At 55.9% G+C, this 13,061-nt stretch overlaps 2 non-coding genes and 1 pseudogene across 2 annotated transcripts; all 3 read left to right on the top strand.

Annotated features, from left to right (window-relative positions):
• The first annotated feature begins 2,057 nt into the window (after positions 1 to 2,057).
• LOC146721738 (small subunit ribosomal RNA) lies at positions 2,058 to 3,979 on the top strand. The gene has a single exon (XR_014925531.1). It is a non-coding gene; the product is annotated as a small subunit ribosomal RNA (ribosomal RNA).
• Positions 3,980 to 4,782: 803 nt separating this feature from the next.
• On the top strand, positions 4,783 to 4,937 carry LOC114944373 (5.8S ribosomal RNA). Its single transcript, XR_003822170.1, has one exon. It is a non-coding gene; the product is annotated as a 5.8S ribosomal RNA (ribosomal RNA).
• A 1,035-nt stretch (positions 4,938 to 5,972) lies between these two features.
• LOC146721737 (large subunit ribosomal RNA) lies at positions 5,973 to 9,692 on the top strand (annotated as a pseudogene).
• The last annotated feature ends 3,369 nt before the right edge of the window (positions 9,693 to 13,061 follow it).

Raw genomic sequence — 13,061 nt, 5'->3', positions numbered from 1 at the left:
CCGTCCCTAAGTTGACGCCGGCCGTTATGTGGTGCCGCACGTATAATCACGCCCGTAACGAGCCGTCTCGGTTGCCGCGCGCGTGATTTCGCATCGGGCGAGTGTTCCGTACCGTAATCGCGGTCACCGCAGCTTGCGTGTTGCGTATCAGCCGTAATAATTCGAAATATATGTCTCCGACACGTGGGTTTGAGATACACGTTTCGAGTTAGTAATCGGACAGCGCCCTCATGTCGAGCGAGCGCCGAATAGTAGTAACTTTCGTCCGAAACGTTTTTACGTAGCTCTCCATCGTTGGCGGGCGCCGTAAATCGTCGTTAAAGTGTTCCGGAGGTACCTGCCGGCCGGTCCGTCTTGACTTTCGAAGAATCATTCGGGGGTCGTCCGGAGTGCCGTCCCGTGCCAGGAAGGTGTCGCCGGTCGGGTCCGTAGGTTCCCGGAGGTTGTCGCCCGGCCCGGAGGTGTCGCCGGTCGGCCGGGTTCCGGAGGTGTCGCCCGGCCCAGGAGGGGCCAGCCCGGCCCGGAGGTGTCGCCGGTCGGTCCGTGGTTCCGGAGGTGTCGCCCGGCCCGGAAGGTGGTCGCCCGGTCTGGCCGTGGTTCCGGAGGGTTCGCCCCGGCCCGGAGGTCCGCCCGACCCGGAAGGTGCCGGCCCGGCCACGGAGGTACCCGGCGGTGCTTATACCTATTGTCCCGGCATTCGTTTGTTTCCTTCTTAATTAATGCTAATTATCGTTGTTTGACATTCGCCATACGGCTATCGTGATAATATTTTATCGTACAATAGGACTTTTCGATCGTTCGCTCTCCGCGACAATGTCTCGATTGAACGCGCCTTTCGGCGCTCGCGCTCGCATACGGCCGTGCGTAGGACCGTGCGTCGCCGACCGCCTGGCCGGCCGGTTGGGTACTATAAGAGATACGTCGCGCTCGGCGCGTCGAACGAGTCGAGCGAGTCCGGACGAGTCGTAAACGTACTTTCTCGAGTCTCTCGCCACTCCGGCGTGTTTCGACCGCTCTCCGTACCGTCGCCGACCGCTTGGCCGGTCGGTTGGGTACTATAAGAGGTAGGAGAGATTAATATTGTACGTGTCGCGCTCTCGACGTTGACAAACGAAGAATCGCCCGAACGGGTCGAGAACGGATTTTGTCGAGTCGCGACTCTGACACGGAGAGAACATTTATATAAAATGTTTGATTTTGGAAACCACGAATATATAAAATAATATACGATCGTCGCAGAACGCGCCGCCGCCAAGTCTTCTCATGCTTGGAGGTTGCGTGTCTCGCGAGAACGTACGTTCGACTCTCGCGTCGTCTCGTATTCCTCTTCGCCGGGGATTACGGTGCGGCTCTTCTCGTTCGTCGCCGAACGCGCGCAAAATTAACGCACACTTATTTATTACGAGCACAGCATTGCCACGAGTCGGTGTCGCAAGACCGAATGGCTCTTATGTGGCGCGCACGCCTTTAGTGTGTTGGCCGCGCGGTTCCCTCTCGTTTCGTACGCAGCAGCGGAATCGTCGCGCTTACCGAGCATCTACTCCACGGATACGAGTTTGCGGGAAGAGTTGCTTCTTCCCGCTCGCTTTGTACGCCGTAGCGAAATCTTATTGCTGGTCGTGTGCGGTTAAACGCGTACGAACCAGACAGAACAGTCCTCGACGTCTAAGCATCGCCATCGTCGATCTAGCGTCAGGGTGAATCGCGCGGTCTCTCGAGACCGCGCATCATAACATTTGGGAGAATAAGAACACGAGTATTTTGATCTTGTGGATTTTTGAACGGAGAGGAGGAGGAAGAAGAGGAGAGGCGGCGGCGTCGGGGGTTTACTCTCGCCTCCGTCGTTCTCTCGTACGCTTTACATAATAGCGTTAAACACAGCAGAGTGTCGCCGACCGGCTGAGCAAGACCGGCGGCAAATAAAATGGCACATACGAGCGTGTTCGCGCGCGCGTCGGTGTTTCGGCATCGAACGCGCGCGCGCGCGAAAAAGAGCTAGCGACGAGTCTTCGGGCTCGCTCGCGAGTTACTCCCTTGCGAGTAACCGAACACGAAGCTCCCTGGTTGATCCTGCCAGTAGTCATATGCTTGTCTCAAAGATTAAGCCATGCATGTCTCAGTGCATGCCGAATTAAGGTGAAACCGCGAATGGCTCATTAAATCAGTTAAGGTTCATTAGATTGTACCCACATTTACTTGGATAACTGTGGTAATTCTAGAGCTAATACATGCAAAACAGAGTCCCGACCAGTGATAGGAAGGGACGCTTTTATTAGATCAAAACCAATCGGTGGCGGGCGGCTCGCCGTTCGTCCACCGTTTATTTTGGTGACTCTGAATAACTTTGTGCTGATCGCACGGTCCTAGCACCGGCGACGCATCTTTCAAATGTCTGCCTTATCAACTGTCGATGGTAGGTTCTGCGCCTACCATGGTTGTAACGGGTAACGGGGAATCAGGGTTCGATTCCGGAGAGGGAGCCTGAGAAACGGCTACCACATCCAAGGAAGGCAGCAGGCGCGCAAATTACCCACTCCCGGCACGGGGAGGTAGTGACGAAAAATAACGATACGGGACTCATCCGAGGCCCCGTAATCGGAATGAGTACACTTTAAATCCTTTAACGAGGATTTATTGGAGGGCAAGTCTGGTGCCAGCAGCCGCGGTAATTCCAGCTCCAATAGCGTATATTAAAGTTGTTGCGGTTAAAAAGCTCGTAGTTGAATCTGTGTCGCACACCGTCGGTTCACCGCTCGCGGTGTTTAACTGGCGTGATGTGGGACGTCCTACCGGTGGGCTTAGCCTCGCGAGGGGCGGCCCAACTAATATCCCGTCGCGGTGCTCTTTACTGAGTGTCGAGTCGGGCCGGTACGTTTACTTTGAACAAATTAGAGTGCTTAAAGCAGGCTACCTTCGCCTGAATACTGCGTGCATTGAATAATGGAATAGGACCTCGGTTCTATTTTGTTGGTTTTCGGAACCCCGAGGTAATGATTAATAGGGACAGATGGGGGCATTCGTATTGCGACGTTAGAGGTGAAATTCTTGGATCGTCGCAAGACGGACAGAAGCGAAAGCATTTGCCAAAAATGTTTTCATTAATCAAGAACGAAAGTTAGAGGTTCGAAGGCGATCAGATACCGCCCTAGTTCTAACCATAAACGATGCCAGCTAGCGATCCGCCGAAGTTCCTCCGATGACTCGGCGGGCAGCTTCCGGGAAACCAAAGCTTTTGGGTTCCGGGGGAAGTATGGTTGCAAAGCTGAAACTTAAAGGAATTGACGGAAGGGCACCACCAGGAGTGGAGCCTGCGGCTTAATTTGACTCAACACGGGAAACCTCACCAGGCCCAGACACCGGAAGGATTGACAGATTGATAGCTCTTTCTTGATTCGGTGGGTGGTGGTGCATGGCCGTTCTTAGTTGGTGGAGCGATTTGTCTGGTTAATTCCGATAACGAACGAGACTCTAGCCTGCTAAATAGGCGTACCTTATGGTATCGCGAAGGCCCCCGGCTTCGGCTGGCGGGTTTTTACTACCAACGTACAAACAAATCTTCTTAGAGGGACAGGCGGCTTCTAGCCGCACGAGATTGAGCAATAACAGGTCTGTGATGCCCTTAGATGTTCTGGGCCGCACGCGCGCTACACTGAAGGAATCAGCGTGTGTTCCCTGGCCGAAAGGCCCGGGTAACCCGCTGAACCTCCTTCGTGCTAGGGATTGGGGCTTGCAATTGTTCCCCATGAACGAGGAATTCCCAGTAAGCGCGAGTCATAAGCTCGCGTTGATTACGTCCCTGCCCTTTGTACACACCGCCCGTCGCTACTACCGATTGAATGATTTAGTGAGGTCTTCGGACTGGTGCGCGGCAATGTCTCGGCATTGCCGATGTTGCCGGGAAGATGACCAAACTTGATCATTTAGAGGAAGTAAAAGTCGTAACAAGGTTTCCGTAGGTGAACCTGCGGAAGGATCATTAACGTTCCGGAGGTCCTGCTCTGCGTCGAGAGTCCTCTCTTTTGGGAGAGACGCGCGCTCGCAGCAGTCGGCGACTGAATGGACGCGCTGAAAAGGCGCTCTCAGAGAAAAAGAAAATAACGGATTTGACGGAATTTGTTGTTGTGTTTTGATATAACGACGGACGCCGTCGCGCCTCTCTGACCGAAAGTAGTCGGCAAGCAGAGCAGCGCGCCCGGCGGTGTTCGACGACGATTCGGAGCGAGACGCTTCGCGATCACGCTCGTGTGTGTGCCATTCTCCGGCCACACACACACACAGAGCGTCGATTCGGCGTTGAGCGCGAAACCGGTGGTAACCTATGCCCGCGCACGCGTGTGTGCAGCACCCACGACGTTCGTCGACGCGCGCCCTCCCCGTTGTCGCGGGGCAGCGGTCAGCGTGCCGAGAACACACGGTGTGCGACCGCGAGTGCCGAGCGAGAGGACCCCCATATATTATTATAATATATATATATAACACAGAGAAGGGATCGATGATATTTCGACCAATCTGTCAACTGTGTCGGTCCGACGGTTTCTTCAAAGAGCTTCCGCCCCGGCTCTCCCGTTGCGGGAGAGACGCTCCGAACGAGAAACACACAACTCTATCTTTGTGCCGTAGCCATTCCCTGGCGGGAGGCGGCGGTCCGCGCGCGTCCTCGGACGCGCGCGGACAGGCTGATCGAAGAGCCACCACGATTATTCTCTCTCTCGTCCGAGAGAAGAGACCACGATGGTTGAACGAGAAGCGCGTTTCTTCGCGAACGCAAAAATTTCGAACGATTACCCTGAACGGTGGATCACTTGGCTCGTGGGTCGATGAAGAACGCAGCTAATTGCGCGTCAACTTGTGAACTGCAGGACACATGAACATCGACATTTCGAACGCACATTGCGGTCCACGGATACAATTCCCGGACCACGCCTGGCTGAGGGTCGTTTTAGTACCCCTAAACTGCTTGCGCCCGAAAAGCGCGCACGGCCACGACGCGGGCGACCAGAGAATGGCGCGCGCGTCGCCTGTGCCCTGTGCAACGCTTACAATGGGCGTACGAGCGATCGTTGGACGTTCGCCCGAGGTGTCTGTGCCGCGCCGACCGGCCGCGGTGCAAATCCTGGCGTCGTCTGAAATGACACACCGAAATAATAATAATAATGAGGAGGAGAAGCGCACAAGCGTGTAAAACGTTGGCGAACGCGCGCCCAGAGAATGCTGCGCGAATTAAGAGGGGGAGCGTGTTTGTGTATCCAAGTCGTGTGTGTACGCGAGAGCCGAGGAGAAATGGGATGAGAGTAAGAGCGCGCGCGAAGGGAGCAACAAACGGCCAAAAAAAGGGTCAGGACGGTGAATGGCACCGCTTTCCCTAGAGCGGCGCGTGCGTCGTTGTCTCCCGAAAGTAGGTAGCGCTTGTCTCACCGTCTCTCCTCTCCGTACATCACACAGACTGACCGGACTGCTCTCGCACTCTGTGCCGCGTCTCTCGGTGCGATAGCGCTCGCGCGTCTTATGCCGAGGCGCCCTTGCCCGCACACATAACGGTATTACGGAGAAATATACGGCGCGTCGTCGTCCGGCGGAGAGAGCATTCGTAATCCTTTACCTCTTTACGGAGAAGGGTTTTGAATCGCGAGCCGACCGCGTGTCCGAGTCCACGAAATTTTCGTAAAGCGAAAAAAGGGGACCGGCGCGCCGCGTCGTGTACTCGTCGAATCGATTCCGCCCGAATTTCGTATATAAAAGAGAAGGGAGAGCCGAGAATCTCGAACCCCGCGATATATCGTCTCCATTACCACCAACGAGTGTGTGTGCGGTTAGCGCCCCGGCGATTTGCCTTCTCGCGTATTTCGTGTGCTGCCGCTGCTGCTCTCTCGTTCGACGCTCTCTCTCTCTCCCTCTTATAATATATATTATAGAGGAGAGACGACGATGAGCGACGCGGAGGAGGCAAACGGCTACGAAAACTCACTATGCGACGACCTCAGAGCAGGCGAGATTACCCGCTGAATTTAAGCATATTATTAAGCGGAGGAAAAGAAACTAACCAGGATTTCCTTAGTAGCGGCGAGCGAACAGGAAAGAGCCCAGCACCGAATCCCGCGGTTCCGCCGCAGGGAAATGTGGTGTTTGGGAGGATCCGCTTATCCCGAGGTGCCGCGTCGCGTCCAAGTCCATCTTGAATGGGGCCACTTACCCGTAGAGGGTGCCAGGCCCGTAGCGACCGGTGCGCGCCTCGGGAGGATCTCTCCTTAGAGTCGGGTTGCTTGAGAGTGCAGCTCTAAGTGGGTGGTAAACTCCATCTAAGGCTAAATACGACCACGAGACCGATAGCGAACAAGTACCGTGAGGGAAAGTTGAAAAGAACTTTGAAGAGAGAGTTCAAGAGTACGTGAAACCGTTCAGGGGTAAACCTAAGAAACCCAAAAGATCGAACGGGGAGATTCATCGTCAGCGGCGCTGGCTTCGCGTCGGTCGGCGATGTCCCGCGGAGTCCTTGCGGCTCGCGCGCGGGCACGCTACCGTGCGCCGATGTCCGGCGCTCGTCGTCGTGCACTTCTCCCCAAGTAGAACGTCGCGACCCGCTGGGTGTCGGTCTACGGCCCGGGTGCGGTGTCTGTCGCGTCGCCGGTAAAACGGCACGCGACAAACCCTCGGTCGCCCGGCCGGCTGCTCGGCGGTACGCGCAAGGTATCAGGCCGCACTATTCACGGTGCGTCGAGACCGTCGCAAGCGCGCGCCACGGTACTCGGAGGTTACGGACTTCGCGCCGTCCCCGGTCCTGGCCCGCTGTTGGTTACAGTACGGTACACCTTCGACAGGCCTGCGAACGTCTCCCGCGGTCTCGCGGGAGACCGATACCGGTCGGCGACGCTACTGCTTTGGGTACTCTTAGGACCCGTCTTGAAACACGGACCAAGGAGTCTAACATGTACGCGAGTCATTGGGACTTGTCGCGAGACCTAAAGGCGTAATGAAAGTGAAGGTCGGCTCTGGCCGTCGACCTAGGGAGGATGGGCCGCGTCGCGATGCGGCCTCGCACTCCCGGGGCGTCTCGTTCTCATCGCGAGAAGAGGCGCACCCAGAGCGTACACGTTGGGACCCGAAAGATGGTGAACTATGCCTGGTCAGGACGAAGTCAGGGGAAACCCTGATGGAGGTCCGTAGCGATTCTGACGTGCAAATCGATCGTCGGAACTGGGTATAAGGGCGAAAGACTAATCGAACCATCTAGTAGCTGGTTCCCTCCGAAGTTTCCCTCAGGATAGCTGGCACTCGGCCGTTCCGCACGGAACGCGCGCGAGTCTCATCTGGTAAAGCGAATGATTAGAGGCCTTGGGGCCGAAACGACCTCAACCTATTCTCAAACTTTAAATGGGTGAGATCTCTGGCTTTCTTGAATTATGAAGCCACGAGCATCTTCGGATCAGAGAGCCAAGTGGGCCATTTTTGGTAAGCAGAACTGGCGCTGTGGGATGAACCAAACGCAGAGTTAAGGCGCCCAACTCGACGCTCATGGGACACCATGAAAGGCGTTGGTTGCTTAAGACAGCAGGACGGTGGCCATGGATTCGGAATCCGCTAAGGAGTGTGTAACAACTCACCTGCCGAAGCAACTAGCCCTGAAAATGGATGGCGCTGAAGCGTCGAGCCTATACTCTGCCGTCAGCGGCAAGTGGGGCGGCAACCGGGAGCGGGCGTTAGTCTTCTCTCGCGTCGTCACGAAGCCCTGACGAGTAGGAAAGTCGCGACGGTGAGCGCAGAAGGGTCTGGGCGCGAGCCTGCCTGGAGCCGCCGTCGGTGCAGATCTTGGTGGTAGTAGCAAATACTCCAGCGAGGCCCTGGAGGACTGACGTGGAGAAGGGTTTCGTGTGAACAGCCGTTGCACACGAGTCAGTCGATCCTAAGCCCTAGGAGAAATCCTATGTCAATGACGGCGTACAATATACTCGAGTGTCGAGAAATAATAATAAATATTATACGAAAGACACACGCCCGTCGGGCGAAAGGGAATCCGGTTCCTATTCCGGAACCCGGCAGCGGAACCGCATACAATTCGGGCCCTCGTAAGAGTGTTCGTCGGGGTAACCCAAAATGACCTGGAGACGCCGTCGGGAGATCCGGGAAGAGTTTTCTTTTCTGTATAAGCGTTCGAGTTCCCTGGAAACCTCTAGCAGGGAGATAGGGTTTGGAACGCGAAGAGCACCGCAGTTGCGGCGGTGTCCGGATCTTCCCCTCGGACCTTGAAAATCCAGGAGAGGGCCACGTGGAGGTGTCGCGCCGGTTCGTACCCATATCCGCAGCAGGTCTCCAAGGTAAAGAGCCTCTAGTCGATAGAATAATGTAGGTAAGGGAAGTCGGCAAATTGGATCCGTAACTTCGGAATAAGGATTGGCTCTGAGGAGCGGGGCGTGTCGGGCTTGGTCGGGAAGCGGGTCTGGCTGACGTGCCGGGCCTGGGCGAGGTGAACGGTCGGCGTTCTCGCGCCGGTCCCGGGATCCGAGCTCGGTCCCGTGCCTTGGCCTCCCGCGGATCTTCCTTGCTGCGAGGCTTCCGTGGCGGCGCGAGCCGTCGTGGTCGTCCTCTTCGGCCGCCATTCAACGCTCAGCTCAGAACTGGCACGGACTAGGGGAATCCGACTGTCTAATTAAAACAAAGCATTGCGATGGCCCTCGCGGGTGTTGACGCAATGTGATTTCTGCCCAGTGCTCTGAATGTCAACGTGAAGAAATTCAAGCAAGCGCGGGTAAACGGGCGACCGATCACAGTTTACCCATAAAACGACAGTGGAAGGATAAAGCGATCCCAGGTTCTGGGCAAAGCGTCCGGCCCTGTCGTAGCGGCGATCGGCAGCGTAGCCTAATAGCGAGGTACGCGACGGCGACCCGTCTAACGTTGTCGGGGTTGCTGATGGTGGCGAATGCGTGGCCGAGTCGACTGATCTGGCGCTGAGAATGCACAGTTCGGGGTCCGAGGCATGCTGAAGCTGTCATACATGCGACTTAGACTAACACCGGGTAGTGAGGGAGGTAGGGAGCCCCACCGGGAGGCTACCGGTGCCCTACCAATTGGTGTCGGACACTCACGGGCGTGGAAGCTAGGGCGCCTGGCGCAGTGTGTGTCTCGTGGAGAAATTTCATGTGTACGCATTCCCTTAAGCATTTGGGAAGCCCTCTGGGCGATCCCAGCCCATCCATTGCACGGTTGGACGTAAATATGATTCGGCCTGCGTGGATCGGTGCCTTGCTACCTGGGGCGTCACACACAGGTACAATAAAGAGAGTAGGAATGGTGGATCGCGTCCATGTGACGCAAAACCTAACCTATTTCATAGTCAATTGTGTTGCGTGGTGAAACCGCGCCCCTACGTCTGAAGGATCTGCTTGTCCTGGCGTACGTAATACGCAGTGTATGTGCGCTGTAAGGGGGAAATCCCAGGTGTGGATCCCGATTCTAGCGGAAGGGGAGTAACCGCGATGTAGCCGCCCGGCACCGCTGGGGGCGCTTACTGGGGGGGCTAACCGCCCCCCCAGACCCCCCGGTGCGGTCGTAACCATGACTCTCTTAAGGTAGCCAAATGCCTCGTCATCTAATTAGTGACGCGCATGAATGGATTAACGAGATTCCCACTGTCCCTATCTACTTATTAGCACAGCATTGCCACGAGTCGGAGTCGCAAGACCGAATGGCTCATATGTGGCGCGCACACCTAGTGTGTAGTAGCGTGGCTCCCTCTTGCTTGTTTCGCACGCAGAGACGGGGCCGAGGCGTGTATGTCGAGGAGTCGAAGGAGAGTTTAAAATAAAATTGAAACTGCGAATGACTAGATTGACCAGTACAAACTCTGGACAAACAGTCTAGGAAATGAAAACGCAAAATTAGTAAACAAACCGATAGCCCAAAAACTGGTGTCCTAAGACTTGGCCCTAGAGTGTTCGGCCCGGAGCTCGCCGCTTCCCCTTACAAACTCTGGGAGCCTCGAAAATACGGATTGTTCCCAGGCGCGCATGCCGGGTCTGTCGAGTGTCGGGGCGAAGGTCGCAAGCGTGTCTCTAACGGGACGCCGCATACGTTTGTGGCTGGAAACCGGCTCGATGGATCGGACATGCAGTGGAACAATCTAAGAACACCCGGTGTTTCTCTCTGCGGCATGCGGCACGCGGGGAGGTTCGCCGGGAGTTGTCCGAAGGGGCAGTCACCCAGACTGAGGGCAAAATAAACCCGGTCCCACGGGCTATGGGCCCAGACCTTGAGGACGGTAGGAAGTCAGGCAGTGCGCGTTGGAAGTCAGCAAAGCATCCGTAAAAGCAGTACGTGGCGACTCGGCACTTGGGGTGCGCTCCGGTGCAACTCACGAGGCTGGCCACGCGGTGGGTTTCAAAAAGGGCTAAAGGCAACACGCCTTAAGGACCCAGATGAACTCAACGCAAGATTGAAAAGCAACACGCCGCGTGGCGACTCGGCCCCTGGGGTGCACTCCGGTGTAACTCACGGGGCTGGCCACGCGGTGGGTTTCAAAAAGGGCTAAAGGCAACACGCCTTAAGGACCCAGTTGAACCCAATGTAGGATTGCAAAGCAGCACGCCGCGTGGGGACTCGGCCCCTGAGGTGCGCTTCGGCGTCGCTGTCGGGGGCTGCCGCGACGCGTGTTGAGACTGTCAGAAAACGTAAAATGCAAATGGGTGCGGCCCTGGGGACAACAAAGCAAGGGGTTGAAAGGAATGGGCGGGACCTCCAGCCACATCATGGCCAGCGAGTGTCCACAAGCGTAAAAGGTTTCCCGAGTAGTGCCGGGAACCCCAAAAACTCCCCAAGATTCTGAAGCAACACGCCGCGGCGAAGGAAGGGAGCTTATTATTTTCAGGTCCTCCACCCACAGGCTTACACACTGCATTGCTACGAGTCGGCGTCACTGACCAAATGGCTCACAAGTAGCTCTTTTCTTTTCAGGAACATCATCATCATCGGTATCCTCGTCGTTGCTCCGGTTGTTTCGTCTCGCTTAACCTCGTCTCGTTCGTTCGTCTGCTTCGGGTGGAATGCCGATGATCGGGTAGGCGTTTCCAAACAATGGCGCTCGTCTTAATGTTAAGGTGTTAGGTACCGTGCCGAGGGCATGAATGGTCGCGTAGACGATAAGATCGCGGCCACTAACGGTCCGCCCGGGATATCTGCCGCCCTCCCGTTGTATTTAGGCTTGGTGGCGTAGTGGTGGCTCTGCGTCGCTTGACCCCCTTTCCACCGTACTCGTGGGAACATAGATGGAATTAGTAAAATCTTTGGTTAGGAGAAGTGCCCGCCTGGTAAAACGCTTCCTGCCGGGTGGGGCAGCAGCCCAGGAAGCGCTTAGTGGTAGCGGCCTTCGTGCCGTCCGAGTTGTGCTAGCCAGATGCGACGCGACCGTGAGAGAGCCCACGCCGAGGTCCGAAGGTCGGCTAGGACCGAGCGCTGAAGCAAAGAAAAATCGCGAAAACAGAGTTAGGATTAGTACCGCGATTAGCCCCGCGAATAGCTCCGCGACTTGCGCCACCGTAAATGACGACGAAATTAGCTCCGCGAACTCCCCAAAACCCCAACCCCACACCCAAAATAAATCGGATCGAGCCGGGCCGCAACAAAACGCGGCAAGCTCCGCTTTTACTCCTACCTCGTCTGGAAATTTCTCACTGGCGACCACGGGAGTGAGAATCCTGCAGCTGAACATGAGACGTTCAGCTAAAGTCACGGGAGAGGTGCGTCAGCTCGTCGTCGAAAAGCGACTTGACATCTTGTTATTGCAGGAACCATGTGTCAGGAAGCGGGACACGGGTCACACCTTCGTTGGGCTAGGATTGGGAATGAGAGTGGCCGCCGTACGCTCGCAACGCCCGTGGGCGGCGGTGGCAGCCTGCAACTCTCAATTTCAGCTACTGTTTATCTCGCAGCTCAGCACAGCTCACTGCGTCTGCGCAGAAGTGCAAGCACCTGGCTTCTCCTTCTATGTGGCTTCGTGCTACTTTCAGTACTGCGAAGAAATAGAGAAGCACCTCAGGCACCTCGAAATGGTGTTTTCATTTCGCTGAGGGGGAAGAGATTGATAGTTGCGATAGATGCCAATGCCCGATCGCCGCTGTGGGGTCCCCAGGAGGCGGACGAAAGAGGTGCGAAAGTCGAAGACCTCATCCGGGCATCTGGTATAGAGGTGGTCAACGATGCTGGCCAGAAACCCACCTTTTGGACGGCAAGAGGTTCATCATATATCGATGTGACCTTGGCGTCGCCCTCCATGACCCGGTTCATCAGGGAATGGAAGGTACGGGACAATTGGACAACCAGCGACCACAACTCCATCGACATCAGGCTCAGAGTGCCGAAGGGGCGGGACGCCGGGGGTGCCGCGAACATGAGGTTCGACACCCGTCGGGCCGACTGGGAACGGTTTTTCCGGGACTCTCGCTGATCTTTCAGGGTCCATGCTGGAGGCGCTCGAGTTGAGGTCGGCAGAGGAAGTAGAGGAAATGGCCGAAAAAGCTCGCAGTTGTCCTTAGCGAGACATGCAAGGCCTCAATGCCAAGGAAAAGGCATTTTAGGAAATCCAACCCGTGGTGGACTAGGGAGCTAACAATCTTTAAGAAAAGGCTATACAGGTTAAGACGTGGCCTGCAGAAGGAACATGGCCAGCCCTCATACGTGGAAAAACTGTCGGAGTACCGCTCTTCTTTGCGGCTGTATGGCAGAAATATAAAAAGGGCAAAGATCGATAGTTGGCGGGAATTCGTAACATCTCATGGAAATTTAGAACCTTGGGGCTTCGTTTATAAGCAACAAGCGGAGAAACTCCGAGTAGAAAGAGTGCTCAGCACACTCAGGCATGGCGAATCTTCAACCATGACTCTAGAGGAAACAGCCAACTGTCTTCTTAAAGTACACGTCCTCGACGACCGAATCGCGAGCGATACACCCGAACAAAGCGTATTGCGGGTAAACGCGTACACGCCACCTGAGACACCGGACGCCTCTCATTTCACGGTGGCAGAAACGATAAGAGCAGCAAAGACTCTCAAAAACAACAAAGCACCGGGAACCGA

The sequence above is a fragment of the Nylanderia fulva genome, unplaced genomic scaffold, assembly GCF_048542155.1.
Source record: "Nylanderia fulva isolate GAGA-0341 unplaced genomic scaffold, ASM4854215v1 Scaffold421, whole genome shotgun sequence".
Classification (NCBI taxonomy): Eukaryota; Metazoa; Arthropoda; class Insecta; order Hymenoptera; family Formicidae; genus Nylanderia; species Nylanderia fulva.
This window is presented reverse-complemented; position numbering and strand designations above follow the sequence as displayed.